The following is an 8,837-nucleotide window of genomic DNA, read 5'->3' on the forward strand; positions in this document are numbered from 1 at the left end:
GAATTGTGTTCACTTATCTTGTAAAACAGGTCTCAGGATGGACCAATTTTTTCGTCAATGTTTATTCTTCTTTCAACGTAACACCGCTAAGTGGATTTTTTCCCAAATAAAAGCTAATACTGAGTTGACTTATCTCTCTCTGTGTGTGTTCAACTGACTTCCTGGCTCATGAATATGTCTCACCTTTTTCTTGGGCTTTTCACAAACTTATTGATGGTTACTGAAGCAAGCCATAATTAAAATTTGCATCTCCTGGAAAAGGGGTACCTAGACAATTCAGATATTTGACATCTACTCATAATCTATAACCTACATGCTCTGCCTTTTTCTTTGATCCTGTTCTAAAATTTACTAAAAAGTAATAAAGTCAATTTCATCTCTTCAGTTTTAAACCTGTCTGCTTTGTAGTAAAACTCTAACAAGCAGTGAAATTATCTAAAAGGCAAAAAGCAGAAGAGAAGAGGAAGAAAATCTGGAAATGTCTAGAAAAATGAAACTTTTAAAAATAAAAAGTTTTCTCTAAAGTCTTTCCCCCTAGACAAAACCCCAAAACCAAACCCATTGCTGTCAAGTTGATTCCGACTCATAGCGACCCTATAGGACAGAGTAGAACTGCCCCATAGGGTTTCCAAGGAGCAGCTGGTAGATTCAAACAGCCGACCTTTGGGTTAGCAGCTGAGCTCTTAACCACTGCGCCACAGGGCTCATTTCCTGTTTGCATATGTGTTTGCTTTCTTTATAAAACTCACAAAGATCTCTAAAAAGGAACCATTCAGGTAGTTGCACTATAAAAATCTTGTCACTTGCACTTTGTACTTCAACACTTGTGTTAAACACTATGTAGTTTAACACTTTTCCTTTACTAACATGTCACCAAAAGGCATACCAATATCAAAAGCAAAGGCCTCCCTTTAAAGTTTTCCATTTTCCTTTTGACTTCTCTTTTTTTTTCCACTTCTCCTTTGACATGTATCATCATACCTTACTCTTTAAAGAGAAGGGGTAGAGCAATCAATTAGTAATCTCAAGGGGATACAGTGTCATTTACTGGGAAACTGAAACATTTCCAAATACTTTCAACTCTAAAAACGGAATAAGATAATTACAGTTTTAGGGTTCTATAACCCTCATTGCTCTACTGGTTTTCCAAATATTTTCATTATGTGATAGAAAATGGCTTTCTGCTCAGTACACCAGATAAATCTGACCATGAAGTTATTTACGGGGTAACTGAAAGTTGTTGTTCTGTGCTTTTATTGCTCTATTTATAGAATAATGGTTAAATCTAACATTACCTTATAACCTCATGAATAAATTATAGCATCAATCTCAGAATTTTTAAAATCGGCATTCTTGGCCATGTGAGAAATGTAACCATGTCAGAGTTTAGCAGTTTGGTTTTACAATTATCTCACTTTAAAGAACGAAAATGCTTTTATGCAATGATTCCCCCACCCCCATCCCCCACCCCAACCCTAGGCAATTATCTCTCCTCTATAAAATTTTGAGTCACAGGCTTACAATTTAGAAAGCTCTGAGCTAGGGATCCCCAGTTATGCACCTTTCAAAATCGAGGTGCAACTTTACCCACACTTATTCTGCTATATCACTCAGAGGGTGATCTGTGGTTGGAGGTAAACGGTGGATATAAGATATCTTCTACTCAAAATGTCCCCTCATAGTCCACTAATTGCAAATATGGTTAAGTTGAGCTCTTTGCTGGCCTATGAGTTAAAAAAAAAAGAAAAGACAAAGTACTAATTTTGTAGGAAGTTTGGAAATGAAAGAAAATTTCAGAAAACAATTATTTGAATCAAATGATATTGCTTCTAGTTGGCCCGAGCCAACTAGAAGTTGTTCTAGAATGAAGGAAGGAGTCAAGAACAAGGGGAAGGGAAAGAATGGGTTTAAAATTTTGCTCAGCCCCTTATATTTTTTGTGACAAGTTACTCTGTCTGTGTACAATGAACACAATCCTACATTGCAGAGCTGTCCTAATAATTAAACAAGGTCACATGTGCAAAGTACTTACTACACAGTGGTCATGCACTAAGTGGCTATTTTTCTGGGGTCCATTAGTGGAATGGGGCTGGAGTTTTGCTGGACCACTCACTTTTTAATGGAGTGCGGTGTAGTCTTCAAACTGGGATGCACAAATCCCCAGGGGTACCCAAAGCCCCTCCAAGGAGTAGGAAGCACGGATCATTTTAATAGTACAATTTCCATATGCGTTCTTTCCTAAACTTGACTTGACTCAGAGCTCTAAGTGTGGTGAAGGCAGCACCCCAGCAAGGTCCCTTTTTCTACCACCTGTTTCCAATTACCTTCTCCCAAGTGACTCCTCGTTCCCCTCAAAAAAATATAACTTTCACCTATCACAAATTTGTTATGTTGCATTGCTCCATACTCAAAACCCTCTGGGTGCCAAACAAAGGGACAAGCTGACAAATGGTTGTGCCTGGTTTCTTCTAATCAAGGTACCATAACATCCTATTCAAAAGGGTAAAGGGTAAATTTCCAATACAACTGTGCTTGTTATAGTTAATGATAATGTATTAAAATCTGTAGTATAATTTTGTTGATTTTATCAATTGACTACTACTAATAATTATAATAACTCTGAGGGAAGTTTAACCCTCAGAGTTTAATAGTTACAGGAAATTATTTAAAATTCAATTTTAATTTATATTCATATTTTTGATGCAGAAAGTATGAGCAGATGATCAATAAAAGACTTTCAAGCATGAAAACTAATATATTATGATAACATTCTGGGGAGGAAATGTAATAAAAATACAATTTCAAGCAAAAAAGAAAGGATTGTTCATGAATTTTTAAAATCAATGGCTCTGGGTACAATATCAGTATGGCATTTAGATTCCCTAAGAAACATTTAAGAGAGTAATCTAAGAGCTACATGTTGAAAGATAATATTTACAATATATGGAAAACTACATCATTGTCAACCATTTAAAGTTATCATTAAAATTGTGTAAGAGGGTACAAAGCTAAAAAAAAAAAATAATAGTTTTCCAGGATGTGCAAGCAATACAAGTTCATCTGCAGACCACTGGCCTAAAGGTTAAAAATATGGGCCTTTGAATCAGATAGAACTGGCTTTCCAGCCAGTCTCTGGCACTTGGTTTTAAGAAACCATGTTCAACTTAATTTTCTCTGAACCTCAGTTTTCTTATCTGTAAAATGGAGAGAAAACCTGATAGAAGTCAGTGAAACAATATATTTAAAGTGCTTAGCACAGTGCTTGGTATGTTAGGCAGCTCCCATTGTTATCATTGCTGTCATTTCTTCATGAGGGCAATAGGTACATGGAAGAAGACCTCAATGGGAAGAGAGAGCAGATTGATTCAAAAGTCAAGTGTGGCCCACTTTGCAGTCAGCCAATATCTCAATCAGGTAAAACTAGCCTCTACACTCAGCTACAGATTCCAGATCTGGGCAAAATACAGTTCTGAAACACTGCATTTGCTATGTTGCATGTTTTATGGCAACAATTGTTTAATTATGGTAACAAAGAAGGTTGCTAGCCCTCAGTGTTTCTCTCCTGTATAATGACAGAGCCAAATTTCTCCCAACCTGAAAAACATCAGGTATCAGTAGCATCCTTGAAGTTTTGGGAGCCAATGCACCACCGTTGTCAACACCCTCAAAGCCACACTGTAGGGAAGATGCTTCCTCTGAAAAGATGATGGTATTCCAGGACCACGACTACAAACTTTCCCACATACCTGTAAATAGTCATATACCTGTACCAAAACTATCTTGAGGATTTTAAGGGGGCCGGGTTGCCTATTAAGGGCCAAATGCTATTCTCTACCCCAAAACCTTCTCTCTGGCTACCAGAAGAGCTGAGGGAAAGGGGAGGAGGAGAGACTGGTAGAGACACAGGATTCTTCTCCAGGGAGTTTAGGACTTTAAGAAAGGGGTTTGCATAACTTTTGAGCAATACAGTTTTATGAACAGGGTTTGATTTAGTTACCTCGATGGAGCCTGTGGTGGGGGTTTGAGTCTGTGGTGAGATTCTTCCATATGTATCCTGCTTCACCATCTTTTGTTGTTATTAACTGCCATAGAGTTGACCCCAACTCACTTCACTACACGCACAATAGAAGGAAACACAGCCAGGGGGTGCACCAGCCCCATGATCAACTGGGGATTGGACCGTTGTGATCCATAGGGTTTTCATTGGTTGATTTTCAAGAGTAGATCACCTGGCCTTTCTTCCTACATCCATATTAGTCTGGAATCTCTGCTGAAACCCATTCACCATCACAGCAACACGCAAGCCTCCATGGACAGATTTATGGTGACTGCATATGATGTGCCTTGGCTTGGAATCGAACCCAAGTCTCCAGTACGATAGGTGAGAATTCTACCACTGAACCACCAATGCCCCCATTCCTTCACCATCTACTAGCTCTTAAGTTGGGGAAGGAAGTTTAATCTATATAAAGTTCAGTTTCCTCACCTGTAAAACGGGGATTCAGAAGAAAGACCTGAAGATCTACTTCCAAAAAATTAGCCATTGACATCCTTTAGAGCACAGTTCTATTCTGACACACAGGGGGTTGCCATGAGTCAGAGTTGTTGTTGTTTGTTTATTTTAAATGGGGGTGATGATATAATCTGCTTCAAAGGTTTTTTTTTCTCCATGAGAATAAAATAAGGCAATGTTGTTTTCCATAAACTTGCCTGATCATAAGAATCACCCGTTTTTAGCTGTCCTAGAGTTGACTCCGACTCCTAGCAATGCAATCATTTAGGGTGCTTTATAACTGGAATGCAAAAGTTGGAAACAAAGAAGAAGGATTGATAGTTAGAAAATAGGGCCTGGGTGAAAGAAATAACACCAGATATCACATGATAGAATTTTGCAAGACCAATGACTTCTTCATTGCAAATACATTCATTCAACAACAAAAGTAGTGACCTGGCCAGATGTAATACATAGGAGTCAAATGGACTACATCTGTGGAAAGAGACAATGGAAAAACTTGATATCATTAGTTAGAACAAGGCCAGGAGCTGAATGTAAGCAGACCATCAAATACTCACATATGAGTTCAAGCTGAACCTGAAGAAAATTGAAATAAGTCCACGAGAGCCAAAGTACAACCTTGAGTATATCCCACCTGAATTTAGAGAAAATCTCAAAAATAGATTTGACACATTGAACACTAATGACCAAAGACCAGAAGAATTCTGGGACGACATCAAGGACATCATATGTGAAGAAAGCAAAAGGTCATTGACAGACAGGGAAGAAAGAAAAGATTAAAATGATTGTCAGAAGAGACTCTGAAACTTGCTTCTGAATGTAGAGTAGATAAAGTGAAAGGAAGAAACGATGAAGTAAAAGAGCTGAAAAGATTTCAAAGGGTGACTCAAGAAGACAAAATAAAGTATTATAATGAAATGTGAAAAGACCCAGAGTTAGAAAACCAAAAGGAAAGAACATGCTCACATGCTTGGCATTTCACAAGCTGAAAGAATTGAAAAAAAAATCAAGTCTTGAGTTGCAATATTGAAGGGTTCTATGGGAAAATACTGAATTATGTAGGAAGTATCAAAGGAAGATGAAAGGAATACACAGTCACTGTACCAAAAAGAATTGGTAGATGTTCAACCATTTCAGGAGGTAGCATATGATCAAGCGCCAATGGTATTAAAGGAAGAAGTCCAATCTGCACTGAAGGCATTGACTAAACACAAGACTCCAGAAACTGATGGAATATCAACTGAGGTGTTTCAACAAACAGATACGGCACTGGAGGTGCTCACTTGTCTATGCCAAGAAATTTGCAAGACAGCTACTTGGCCGACCAACCAGAAGAGATCCATATTTGGGCCCATTCCAAAGAAAAGTGATCCAAAAGAAAGTGGAAATTATTGAACAATATCATTAACATCACATGTAAGTAAAATTTTGCTGAAGATCATTCCGAAGTGGTTGCAGCAGCACATCAACAGGGAACTGCCAGAAATTCAAGCCAGATTCAAAAGAGGACGTGGAACGAGGAATATCATTGCTGATGTCAGATGGATTCTGGCTGAAAGCAAAGAATACCAGAAAGATATTTACTTGTATTTTATTGACTATGCAAAGGCATTCAACTCTGTGGATCATAACGAATTACTGATAACATTGAGAAGAATGGGAATTCCAGAACATTTATTGTGCTCATGAGGAACCTGTACATAGACCAAGAGGAAGTTGTTTGAACAGAACAGGGTATACTGTGCGGTTTAAAATCAGAAAAGGTGTGCATCAGGGTTTTATCCTTTCACCATACTTATTCCATCTGTATGCTGAGCAAATAATTCAAGAAGCTGGACTATATGAAGAAGAACGAAGGATCAGGATTAGAGGAACACTCATTAACAATCTACTATATGCAGATGACACCATCTTGCTTGCCGAAAGTGAAGAAGACTTGAAGAACTTACCGATAAAGATCAAAGACCACAGTCTTCACTATGGATTACACTTCAACATAAAAAAACAAAAATCCTCACAACTGGACTAATAAGCAACTTCATGATAAACAGAGAAAATATCGAAGTTGTCAAGGATTTATTTTACTTGGATCCACAATCAATGCCCATGGAAGCAGCAATCCAGAAATCAAACAACATATTGCATTGGGCAAACCTGCTGCAAAAGATGTCTTTAACGTGTTAAACAGCAAAGATATCACTTGGAGGACTACGGTGCACCTGATCCAAGCCATGCTATTTTCAATAGCCTCATATGCACATGAAAACTGGACAATGAATAAGGAAGACTGAAGAAGAATTGATTTCTCTGAATTACGGTGTTGGTGAAGAATTTTGACTATACCACGGACTGCCAGAAGAATGAACAAATCTGTCTTGAAAGAAGTACACCCAGAATGCTCCTTCAAAGTAAGGGTGGTGAAACTTTGCCTCACATACTTTGGACATGTTATCAGGAGAGACCAGACTCTAGAGAAGGACATCATGCTTGGCAAAGTAGAGGGCTACCAAAAAGGAGGAATACCCTCAATGAGATGGATTGACACAGTGACTGCAACAATGGGATCAAACAGAGCAATGATTGTGAGGATGGTGCAGGACTCGGCAGTGGTTCATTCTGTTGTACTTAGGGTCGCCATGTGTCAGAACCGACTCGATGGCACTAAACGACAACAACATAAAGTTCTGGAACCCCCTACCCAACAAGAATCCTGGGGCCCAGAGAAGGGGCCTGGATACGTGTTTTGAATGCCTTCCTCAAGTGATTCTGGTGATCTGGCTAGAAAGAGAAAAACCACAGCTCCTGGCACGTAAGTGTTCAGAAGTGTTAGCTACTATGAGTATTTTAGATTATTTCAGTGGTTATAGCTAACCATTAAAATTAGGCCTTCAGAAAGTCAAAAAAGTTCATCAAAAAGTTAAAAATTCTATTCAAGTTGTCTTTTTTCCATACTGTACCAAACAATTGGTATAATTAATCTGACCATATTTTTCCCCATTCAATAAACTAAAATTGAGAGGGAAAATTTAACAACAATTTAAGTTTCTGAAAAAGATGACTGTGCTGTCAGCAATTAGAGCAGCCATTTGAGGGCTGTCTCTATTTGGAATAAGCATAAGCAAGGGGGTAGAAATTGTAACGGATGAAAAATCTCTACTAGCTTCCTAATTAGAATTCTCAGCAGGCAATGATTATTGAAGTATCTTCAAAGAAGAGTACTTCATTGGTCTGAGGGTGTGCCTATGATTTTACCAAATTGAAAGGGAGACAAATGTTGCGATTAGATTCAGTTAATCCATCTGGTAGATTGGCTTTTCAACTTTTTGACCATGGTCCCCAGTAAGGAGTATGTTTTACATTCTATGTTAGATACATACATACATATATGTATATATATACATACATATATATATATATACACACATATCTATATGAAATAATACTTACCCTTATGTAACCTTAAGACGTGATGCTTTTGGATATTTTCTATCTATCCTATTCTATTGTTTCTTTAAATACTGGTTGCAATCTACTAAACTGCTTTTACAACCACTAATTTGCCTCCAAACCACTAATGGGTTGCAACCTAGTTTGAAAAACACTGACCTAATGTATACTGGGTTTTGCATCAGAAGTCAGTGTTTTCACTATCTCACAAATTACAAATAATAAAATATCTGGTTTGAATCAGAAATAAACCAGAGATTGCTAATCCTAGTCTGCAAATTGATGAAGGGGTGCAGTAAATCAGCAATTCAGAATATAACAGAACTTGATGTTCTTATCTGGGTCTTTCCAACTTTGTCCAACATCCCTGAACGAGGCACAACTCAGAACTCTACTTAGGAAGGAATGTTGCTGCTTTGAGATTTATTATTAATTACAAATAAAACAGCTTGTCTGTGTATGTAGGTATCCATGCATGTGAACTTGAATATCAGAAACAGCTTGTGAAAATGTGCTCTGAGCAACATGTTCTTTGAAAGGAAATGGCAAAGGTGTGGAAAGGTGTGCCTTTTTTTATTGCATTGATAAAGAATTGACTGCTTTGTTTTATTATCTTCTCTCTTTCTTTTTTTCTCCCTTTCCTGTCATAAACTGTTTCTCTTAGGATTAGGCACTAGAAATTTCCAACATTATGTGATAAATGGCAATGTGATAGTACAGGCTTTTATTGTTGGTAATGTTATAATACTGAGAGTGAGGATTGGGTAGTTAATGGTTAAGCATATGTAATTAGAATCAGACATACCAGGGCTTAAATTCCACCTCTCCTCTTACAGGTTGTGAAAACGTACAATTTTTTTAAAGCTCTCTGATA

The sequence above is a fragment of the Trichechus manatus genome, unplaced genomic scaffold, assembly GCF_000243295.1.
Source record: "Trichechus manatus latirostris isolate Lorelei unplaced genomic scaffold, TriManLat1.0 scaffold00096, whole genome shotgun sequence".
Classification (NCBI taxonomy): Eukaryota; Metazoa; Chordata; class Mammalia; order Sirenia; family Trichechidae; genus Trichechus; species Trichechus manatus.